Below are 10,817 nucleotides of genomic sequence, written 5' to 3'. Positions count from 1 at the left end.
AATATTACATATCTTCCATACTTATCTATGCATTTACTAAATAATTCCCATTTTATCTTCTTGTGAATCAATACAGACACTCCTCTCGAGTGTGAAGTGAAACATGAGTGGTAGCTGTGAGACCAACATATCTTTTTTAATATATGTGTTTTTTCACTCGTTAAATGTGTTTCTAATAACCCTACAACACCCGGCAAGTGATTTTTTATGACCTCCATGATTGCTATCCTCTTTACTTTATCTCCCAACCCCCTGATGTTCCATGTCAACATGCGTATGCCCATCTTAGATACTTTAGTTGTCTATTACCAAGATAATAAGGTTTTGAAGAGGCAGTACAAAAAAAACTGAAGAAAAAAAATAAGTGGGTTAGAAGGGAAAATACGTGATCCCCCCCGTCCCAACCTCTCCCCTTTCCCTCTACCCTCCCCCTTATGACTTGCCCCAAAATTTGGCAAGCCTCTTCGGAGCGGCTCCTATGTGGTGCGAGAAAGGTGTTTTTAGTAAGATAATAGCTATGTTTAACACACTAATATGGGGAAGGAAAAGAACGCGGATAAAACATTTATTATTTGTGTCAAGAAAGAGAGAAGGGTGGTTTAAAATTCCCAGACATACAAGGATATTATTTAGCAAGTCAAATGTATTATTTGGTGGAATGGAGAAGATTTGGAATATTTTAAAATATAATAGAGAACACCAAAGGAAATTATGAAAACATATTTCAGGTACTCAAATCGGGACAATTAAGAGAAGGGGAATAGAAAAAAATATAATAATTAGAGGAATTAGTAAGACATGGGAAAAATTTAAAAAGGAAATAAATTATTTAGGATTGGGAAGAGGGAGAGTAGTAACTGCCCAAGATGTAAAGCGGAAAACACGGGGTTCATGCATTAATATGGGATTGTGAGAACATTCAGGAATATTGGAGGAAAATAATAAAATACATTGAGGAAAAGACAAAATGCAAAATAGAAAACAATATAACATTGATAATTTTAGGAGATGATAGTAAAGTAAATCAAACAGGAAAGGAAAGAAGGTTATTAGTGATGCTCTTTTACGCCAAATTACTGATAATTAGGAGATGGTTGGTACCAAATATACCAGGGGTAGAGGAATGGAAGGGTGGTGATGGGAGGGTTTTTTGAAAATATAATCTAGAATGTTTGGAATTGTGTTATTTTTTTATTTATTTTTTGATAATGTAAGAAGGGTGGGAATCAGGGGGACACCTGAATTAAGAAATATAAAGGGGGTCAGATAACAATGGGAAGTATAAAGAATAATAATAAAATTAATAGTATTGAGAATTTGGGTAAGGCTGGGTGTCCTCCTGCTCCCTACCCATCCGGAAAGTATATGTAAACAAGGGAAGAGGGGAAGGGGCGGAGTGTGGAATTCTTTTTTCTTATTAATAATGGAGTTTGTAAAATGTTATTTCTTATATTGAAAAATAAAGAATATACACAAGCGGTGATACACAAGCGGTGTATCTCCGGCTCTTCCATAGAGATGCATGGAGGGGGCCTGTAGGCAACTATTTTGTGCAATGGTCGACACAGCTTCATGCATGGAACCATGCCCGCTCATGAGTGCATGGGGAGAGCCAGGGTGCGGGGCAGGAGATCTTGGTGGTCCCAGCTGGCAGACCCCTGCGATCAGACACTTATCCCGACATCCTGGAGTACCCCTTTAACAAAATAAAATGTTTTTTTTAAGTATTTATTTCTAACTTTTATGTTTTAAGCAACACAATACAGAAATAAAATAACACACAGCCAGAGATAGACCCCCTCCCCCCACCCCCAAAAATAGGAGCAACCGAGCATTAGTACAGCACCAGTGAAGCAGGCAGACAAGGAGATCCACTCCAGCTGACACCAAACAAAGATGCAGACTGCACATACACTCACACACATTCCCGAAGTATCTCCCTTTTCCTTCACCAAGATAGAGACAACCATCCTACCCAGGAGAACCTACTCTCCTATAATGAGCCAGGGCATCCATATTTTGTCAAATTTCTGAGGGCATTTATGACTAATGTACAACATCCTGTACAACGGTACATATTTGTTAACTAAGTTGAAACACCGTGCAATGGGGGGAGTGGAAGAATCCTTCCAGGCTATAATCAGAACTTTCCAAGTACAGAACAATAGAAACTGAATAAGTAGGTGCCTATGAGAGCCCAAGGCTAAGTCATCAATCACACCCAACAGACAGAAAACAGGGGAAAACACATATGGGAATTCCAAGTGGTCCGTCAAGAATTGCAGCACCTCCCTCCAGAAGGGTTCTACACAAGGACAGCTCAACATAGCATGTAGAAGAGTGCCCACATCCGCATGACAACAAAAACAAACATCTGAGGAAGAGACACCCATACGGGACAGCCAAGCTGGAGTGCAATATAAACGAAGGATGAGCTGAACTTGAATAAGCAAATCTCTAGCACTAACCACCGAGGGGTAACAGGTCTTAACTACTTCCTTCCATTGATCAACTGTCAAATCAGGTAGATCCACTGCCCACTTCACAAAGGCCAATTCAAATGTCTCAACTGGAAGTACCTAAACTGGGCACTACGACGGAGATGAAAGCAGTCACACATTTCTTGAAATGAAGGGAAAGCAGGAAACTCCCCAAACAAGTGCATGATGAATTTGACTCAGTGAGCACTCCAGAACCCAGCAGCCTCCAACTCCTGCAGGTGCTCAAAATGAGGATTCCCCCACAGTGGTGCCCTGGGAGACATTATCGGCAGTGGAAAGCGTCTAGAAACCACTGACCACACCTTGGCCACTGTTCCAATAGGGGGCAACAACCTAGAAGTAGCAAACAAAATAAAATGTTAATAAAAGAAGAGTGATCAAAAAAAGTAGACCATATTATTTAACCCCTTAAGGACCCAGCCCATTTTCACCTTAAGGACCAGGGCATTTTTTTGCACATCTGAAAACTGTCACTTTAAGCATTAATAACTCTGGGATGCTTTTTCTTTTCATTCTGGTTCATATTTTACTTTATGTCAATGGTAAATTTTTGGCGATCCTTGCATAATTTCTTGCTGAAAAATTCCAAAATTTTATGAAAAATTTGAAAATGTTGAATTTTTTTTAACTTTGAAGCTCTCTGCTTATAAGGAAAATAGACATAACAAATAAATTATATATATTGATTCACATATACAATATGTCTTCTTTATATTTCCTTCATAAAGTTGACATGTTTTTACTTTTGGAAGACATCAGAGGGCTTCGAAGTTCTGCAGCAATTTTTAAATTTTTCCCAAAATTTTCAAAATCTGAATTTTTCAGGGACCAGTTCAGTTTTGAAGTGGATTTCAAGGGCCTTCATATTAGAAATACCCAATAAATGACCCCATTATAAAAACTGCACCCCTCAAAGTATTCAAAATGACATTCAGAAAATGTGTTAACCCTTTAGGTGTTTCACTGGAATAGCAGCAAAGTGAAGGAGAAAATTCTAAATCTTCATTTTTTACACTTGCATGTTCTTGTAGACCCAGTTTTTGAAATTTTACAAGGAGTAAAAGGAGAAAAAGCCCCCCAAAATTTGTAACCCAATTTCTCTCAATTAAGGAAATACCTCATATGTGTAGGTAAAGTGTTCAGCGGGCGCAGTAGAGGGCTCACAATGGGATTTTGGAGAGTGAGTTTTTCTGAAATGGTTTTTGGGGGGCATGTCACATTTAGGAAGCCCCTATGGTGCCAAAACAGCACAAAAAAAAAAACAACATGGCATACTATTTTGGAAGCTAAACCCCTCAAGGAACGTAACAAGAAATGTACAGGTGTTTGACGACTTTTCGTTAAAGTTGGATGTGTATAGGAGAAAATTCCCCCCAAAATTTGTAATCCCATCTCTTCTGAGTATGGAAATACCCCATGTGTGGACATCAAGTGCACTATGGGCGCACTACAATGCTCAGAAGAGAAGGAGCCACATTTGGCTTTTGGAAAGCAAATTTAGCTGAAATGGTTTTTGGGGGGCATGTCGCATTTAGGAAGCCCCTATGTTGCCAGAACAGCAAAAAACAACCCACATGGCATACTATTTTGGAAACTTCACCCCTCAAGGAACATAACAAGGGGTACAGTGAGCCTTAATACTCCACAGGTGTTTGACAAATTTCCGCTAAAGTTGGACGTGAAAATTAAAAATTAGATTTTTTTTCCACTAAAATTCTGATATTACCCCTTTTCTCAAGGGGTAATGGGAGAAAAAGCCTCCCAAAATTTGTAACCCCATTTCTTCTGAGTCTGGAAATAACCCATATGTGGATGTAAAGTGCTCTGCGGGCGAATACAATGCTCAGAAGAGAAGGAGCTCCATTAAGATTTTGGAGAGGGAATTTGGTTGGAATGGAAGTCAGGGGCCATGTGTGTTTATAAAGCCCCCCAGTGGTGCCAGAACAGCGGACCCCCCCCACATGTGACCCCATTTTAGAAACTAAACCCCTCATTTAATAAGGGGTGCAGTGTGCATTTACACCCCACTGGCGTTTGACAGATCTTTGGAACAGTGGGCTGTGCAAATTAATAATTAAATTTTTCATTTTCACGGACCACTGTCCCAAAAATCGGTCAGACACCTGTGGGGCATAAATGCTCACTGTACCCCTTATTACATTACGTGAGGGGTGTAGTTTCCAAAATGGGGTCACATGTAGGGGGGGTCCATTGTTCTGGCACCATGGGGGCTTTGTAAACACACGTGGCCTTCATTTCCAGACAAATTTTCTCTCCAAAAGCCCAATGGCGCTCCTTCTCTTCTGAGCATTGTAGTTCGCCCGCAGAGCACTTTACATCGACATATGGGGTATGTTTTTACTCAGAAGAAATGGGGCTACAAATTTTGGGGGGCTTTTTTTTCCTATTTTCCCTTGTGAAAATGAAAAATGTAGGGTAACACCAGCATTTTAGTAAAAATAAATAAATTATTTTTTCATTTTCCCAATCAACTTTAACGAAAATTTGTCAAACACCTGTGGGGTGTTAAGGCTCACTATAACCCTTGTTACGTTCCATGAGGGGTGTTGTACTGACCGACTGGGGGACAGGGAGAGTGAGTGTCACGATGCCGGCTGGCAGGTAGTGGATCCTCTGTGCCAGAGAGGGATGACGTGGACCGTGCTAGTGGACCGGTTCTAAGCCACTACTGGTTTTCACCAGAGCCCGCCGCAAAGCGGGATGGTCTTGCTGCGGCGGTAGTGACCAGGTCGTATCCACTAGCAACGGCTCACCTCTCTGGCTGCTGAAGATAGGCGAGGTACAAGGGAGTAGGCAGAAGCAAAGTCGGACGTAGCAGAAGGTCGGGGGCAGGCGGCAAGGTTCGTAGTCAGGGGAGATAGCAAAGTTCTGGTACACAGGGTATAAACACACAAAAACGCTTTCACTAGGCTCTAGGGCAACAAGATCCGGCCAGGAAGTGCAAGGGAGGAGACTAGATATAGCCAGGAAACAGATGGGAACCAATTAAGCTAATTGGGCCAGGCACCAATCATTGGTGCACTGGCCCTTTAAGTCTCAGGGAGCTGGCGCGCGCGCGCCCTAGAGAGCGGAGCCGCGCGCGCCAGCACATGACCGCAGGAGACGGGAACGGGTAAGTGACCTGGGATGCGATTCGCGAGCGGGCGCGTCCCGCTGTGCGGATCGCATCCCCAACGGCCATGACAGGGCAGCGCTCCCGGTCAGCGCTGACCGGGGAGCTGCAGGGAGAAAGGCGCCGTGAGCGCTCCGGGGAGGAGCGGGGACCCGGAGCGCTAGGCGTAACAGTACCCCCCCCCTTAGGTCTCCCCTTCTCTTTATCGGGTAACTGCCTCCCCTGGGATGAGGACACCGGGAAAGGATGGAGGGATTCCTCAACGGCAGGCAGAACCGCAGGAGTAGGAATGGGGAGAGAGGGCAGAGGGCGAGACCTGGCACGGGGCAGTGTGACACCAGGACGAGGGCCATGAGGGGACACAGAAGCTTGCCTGGGAGGGGGGGAGGGGCATTTCCTGTGGCAGGCAGAGTCCTTAATGACCTTAGGGGGACCGGATACAGGAGGAACCACAGAGTTACGGCAAGGGATACTGGGAACCGGTTTTAGACAGTTCTTGGCACAAGAGGACCCCCAACTCTTGATCTCCCCAGTGGACCAATCCAGGGTTGGGGAATGAAGTTGAAGCCAGGGAAGTCCAAGGAGAATTTCCGAGGTGCAATTGGGGAGGACCAAAAGTTCAATCCTCTCGTGATGAGATCCGATGCTCATAAGAAGGGGCTCCGTGCGGAAACGTATGGTACAGTCCAACCTGGCTCCGTTGACCGCGGAGATGCGGAGTGGCTTGACAAGACGGGTCACCGGAATATGGAATTTATTCACAAAGGACTCCCGAATAAAATTTCCAGAAGCTCCAGAGTCCAGACAGGCCACGGCAGAGAGGGGAGAGCTGGCTGAAGTGGAAATCCGAACAGGTACCGTTAGACGTGGAGAAGCCGACTTGGCATCAAGAGACGCCACACCCACGAGAGCTGAGTGTGAGCGTGCGTTTCCCAGACGTGGAGGACGGATTGGGCAATCCACCAGAAAATGTTCAGTACTGGCACAGTACAAACAAAGATTCTCTTCCTTACGGCGATTCCTCTCTTCCAGGGTCAGGCGAGACCGATCCACTTGCATGGCCTCCTCGGCGGGAGGCCTAGGCGCAGATTGCAGTGGAGACTGTGGGAGAGGTGGCCAGAGATCTAAGTCTTTTTCCTGGCGGAGCTCTTGATGCCTCTCAGAAAAACGCATGTCAATGCGAGTGGCTAGATGAATGAGTTCATGCAGGCTAGCAGGAGTCTCTCGTGCGGCCAGAACATCTTTAATGTTGCTGGATAGGCCTTTTTTAAAGGTCGCGCAGAGAGCCTCATTATTCCAGGAAAGTTCAGAAGCAAGAGTACGGAATTGTATGGCGTACTCGCCAACGGAGGAATTACCCTGGACCAGGTTCAGCAGGGCAGTCTCAGCAGAAGAGGCTCGGGCAGGTTCCTCAAAGACACTTCGAATTTCCGAGAAGAAGGAGTGTACAGAGGCAGTGACGGGGTCATCACGGTCCCAGAGCGGTGTGGCCCATGACAGGGCTTTTCCAGACAGAAGGCTGACTACGAAAGCCACCTTAGACCTTTCAGTAGGAAACTGATCCGACATCATCTCCAGATGCAGGGAACATTGGGAAAGAAAGCCACGGCAAAACTTAGAGTCCCCATTAAATTTGTCCGGCAAAGACAGGCGGAGGCTAGGAGTGGCCACTCGCTGCGGAAGAGGTGCAGGAGCTGGCGGAGGAGATGGTTGCTGCTGCTGTAGCTGAGACTGAATCTGCTGTAGCTGCGACTGGAGTTGCTGAGTCATGGTGGTCAAGTACGACAGCTGGTGATCTTGTTGGGCAATCTGTCGGGCTTGCTGGGCGACCAGTGTGGGGAGGTCGGCGACAACAGGCAGAGGAACTTCAGCGGGATCCATGGCCGGATCTACTGTCACGATGCCGGCTGGCAGGTAGTGGATCCTCTGTGCCAGAGAGGGATGACGTGGACCGTGCTAGTGGACCGGTTCTAAGCCACTACTGGTTTTCACCAGAGCCCGCCGCAAAGCGGGATGGTCTTGCTGCGGCGGTAGTGACCAGGTCGTATCCACTAGCAACGGCTCACCTCTCTGGCTGCTGAAGATAGGCGAGGTACAAGGGAGTAGGCAGAAGCAAAGTCGGACGTAGCAGAAGGTCGGGGGCAGGCGGCAAGGTTCGTAGTCAGGGGAGATAGCAAAGTTCTGGTACACAGGGTATAAACACACAAAAACGCTTTCACTAGGCTCTAGGGCAACAAGATCCGGCCAGGAAGTGCAAGGGAGGAGACTAGATATAGCCAGGAAACAGATGGGAACCAATTAAGCTAATTGGGCCAGGCACCAATCATTGGTGCACTGGCCCTTTAAGTCTCAGGGAGCTGGCGCGCGCGCGCCCTAGAGAGCGGAGCCGCGCGCGCCAGCACATGACCGCAGGAGACGGGAACGGGTAAGTGACCTGGGATGCGATTCGCGAGCGGGCGCGTCCCGCTGTGCGGATCGCATCCCCAACGGCCATGACAGGGCAGCGCTCCCGGTCAGCGCTGACCGGGGAGCTGCAGGGAGAAAGGCGCCGTGAGCGCTCCGGGGAGGAGCGGGGACCCGGAGCGCTAGGCGTAACAGTGAGCCCTAACTTACCATAAAAATACTTTTTACATCCACATATGGGGTATGTTCTTACTCTGAAGAAATGGGGCTACAAATTTTGGGCGGCTTTTTTTTCCTATTCTCCCTTGTGAAAATGAAAAATGTAGGGTAACACCAGCATTTTAGTGAAAATTTTTATTTTTTTTCATCTTCACATCCAACTTTAAAGAAAATTCATCAAACACCTGTGGGGTGTTAAGGCTCACTATACCCCTTTGTTACATTTTTTTACACTAATATGCTGGTGTAGACCCAAACCTTACCTTTTCATAAGGGGTAAAAGGAGAAAAAGCCCCCCAAAATTTGTAACGCAATTTCTCCCGAGTACAGAAATACCCCATATGTGGCACTAAACTGTTGCCTTGAAATACGACAGAGCTCCAAAGTGAGAAAGCACCTTGCGCATTTGAGGCCTATTTTGGGGATTTATATCCTCCACCAAAATACCCTACATCAGTTTTTCCCAAACAGGGTGCCTCCAGCTGTTGCAAAACTCCCAGCATGCCTTGACAATCACTGGCTGTCCGGCAATACTGGGAGTTGTTGTTTTTCAACAGCTGGAGGCTTCGTTTTGGAAACAGTGCTGTACAAGACTTTTTTTTTTTTATTGGCGGGGGGGGGGGGCAGACGGGACTGTGTAGGGGTATGTGTATATGTAGTGTTTTACTTTTTATTTTGTGTAGTGTAGTGTTTTTTAGGGTACATTCCCACGGGCGGGGGTTGACAGTGAGTTTCTCGCTGGGAGTTTGAGCTGCGGCGGAAAATTTGCCGCATCTCAAACTTGCCGCAGAAATCTCGTTGTAAACCCCCTCCCGTGTGAATGTACCCTGTACATTCACATGGGGGGGGGGGCAATCCTCCAGCTGTTGCAAAATGACAACTCCCAGCATGCACTGACAGACCATACATGCTTGAAGATGTAGTTATGCAATAGCTGGAGGCACATTGGTTGTGCAACACAGTTTGTAACTTAACTCAGTGTTTCGCAACCAGTGTGCCTCCAGCTGTTGCAAAACTAGAACTCCCAGCATGTACAGTCTCTCAGAGGTCACAAACTCTGTTTCACAAACGATGTGTCTCCAGCTGTTGCAAAACTGCAACACTCAGCATGCATTGACAGTCAAAGGGTATGCTGAGAGCTGTAGTTTTGCAACACCTGGAGGCACACTGCTACAACTCCCAGCATGCCCTTTGGTAGTCTGTGCATGCAGTAAGTTGTAGTTATGCAACAGCTGGATGCACACTTTTTCATAGAAAAAATTTGCCTGCTGCCACCACTCCTGCCGCTCCTGAGGGGACCCCCGCCGACCTCCAGACAGGTAAGGGACCTCAGCCTGCCCCGATTACCGCCCAGCAGGGCAGTGATTGGTCAGTCGTTCCGACCAATCAATCACGTGATCCTGAGGTGGCATCCTTGCCACTTCACTCCTGCTGGGTAAGGGTGAATGGGGCTGTCTCTGACAGCCCCATTCACCCTTTTTTTCCAGGTCACCAGAGACCCGGAGTCGCCACAAATCGCCAGTCAGGCCCCCCCCAGGGGTTTGCACGGGTTGCCTGCTGGCCACTCTATCCTAATGTAATTTGTTACCGTATGCACCGGTGGAGCGCCCGCGGGTCACATAGAGGAGCACCCGCGGGTCACATATGACTAGTTCCCTTATGTGAGGACAGCGCTGCGGCTGCCAATTCATTCATTCCCTGATGTGGGGACTGTTGGGTGAGAAGCTGACAGTGAGGGTGGGAGGACTATACTAATGAGCAGGGCGGGGAAAGAGAGTGCTAAAGGGGAAAGAAAAAAAAACGCCCACAAACAGGGCTGGGCGGCAACGCAAAACAAGTTGGGCAGGGCACTGAAAGAGGAGACAGGCTACAAGGCATGCTGGGAGCTGTAGTTTCTGAAGCAAAGGCAAAAAGGAAATAGATGCTACACTACATGGACACACTTGTGCAAAGAAAAGAAAGACAAACAAAGAGCAAGCACGAGACCAGAGATAACACGAAAACTCACCTGCAAGGGTAAGTAGAAACTGAAAAAACACATTGGCCACCGGAGTACCCCTTTAAGTACCAGAGCGTCAGGGTGTAGCTATACGCCATGGGTCCCTAAGTGGTTAAACTCCAAATAAAAACATAATTGAACTTTTCTTTTAGCATCTAGTTATTTTCTTTTCAGACTCAAGGCACTGAGTTGTCTTGTCTTCTCCCAGTAGAGCACCTGTGCATGTTCTAAAGCAACAAAAGAGCTTAATTTTCACCTATATGACTAAGAACATAATGTCAAGAATACCTCTGGGAGCTACTTTTTTTGAGTTAAAGCTGTAATGTGTTGGTTTTAACAGTACAAGGTAGAAGCAAGTTACACAAAAGTAGCCTACGGCTGCAGTGAGACTTTTTATAATGTTACTGCATTGGACTGCAGCTGTAGCTTGATAGTTAAAGAGTTATTTCCATCTTAGACAATTACAGCAAATCAACAGGATGTGTTGTAAATGTCTGACAGATGCGGGTCCACCTCTGGGATCCACAACCATCTCCAGAACAGTGGTCTGCTGACCCCCATC

General features: G+C 46.6%; 1 long non-coding RNA gene across 1 annotated transcript in view; it reads right to left on the bottom strand.

The window, feature by feature from the left end:
- Positions 1-585: 585 nt before the first annotated feature.
- The window catches only part of LOC130362171 (uncharacterized), a 41,906-nt gene continuing 31,674 nt past the window's right edge, over positions 586-10,817 (bottom strand). The window contains exons 3-4 of the long non-coding RNA XR_008891300.1: positions 2,580-2,834; positions 586-1,696 (exon numbers count right to left, since the gene is read on the bottom strand). This is a non-coding gene — a long non-coding RNA (uncharacterized LOC130362171). The remainder of the gene's footprint in view (positions 1,697-2,579; positions 2,835-10,817) is intronic.

The sequence above is a fragment of the Hyla sarda genome, chromosome 3, assembly GCF_029499605.1.
Source record: "Hyla sarda isolate aHylSar1 chromosome 3, aHylSar1.hap1, whole genome shotgun sequence".
Classification (NCBI taxonomy): Eukaryota; Metazoa; Chordata; class Amphibia; order Anura; family Hylidae; genus Hyla; species Hyla sarda.
This window is presented reverse-complemented; position numbering and strand designations above follow the sequence as displayed.